The sequence below is a fragment of the Phaethon lepturus genome, unplaced genomic scaffold (genome assembly GCF_000687285.1).
Source record: "Phaethon lepturus isolate BGI_N335 unplaced genomic scaffold, ASM68728v1 scaffold12826, whole genome shotgun sequence".
In the NCBI taxonomy this organism is placed as follows: domain Eukaryota; kingdom Metazoa; phylum Chordata; class Aves; order Phaethontiformes; family Phaethontidae; genus Phaethon; species Phaethon lepturus.
Window position 1 is genome coordinate 1 of NW_010544165.1, and position 285 is coordinate 285.

Below are 285 nucleotides of genomic sequence, written 5' to 3' on the forward strand. Positions count from 1 at the left end.
GTGAGGAGGCGCGGGGGGCTGCGGGGAGGACATGTTCCAGCTGCGGTGCTCCGCGGCTCCCTTCTGGAAATGACAGCCGATAGCAGCGGGCGGGAGGCAGCTAATTACACCTCTGCGTCCTCGGGCGCGGAGCGAGCCTCTGGCTCCCTTCCCCGGTGATAACCGTCGGTATTTTCACGTCCACTCGCCTCGCCGTGCATTACACCCCCTCCCCCCCGGGGACCAGCGGATCTGATGTGCGTGGCTTCGTATTTACCAAAATACTTTGGTAATAAAATAAGATCT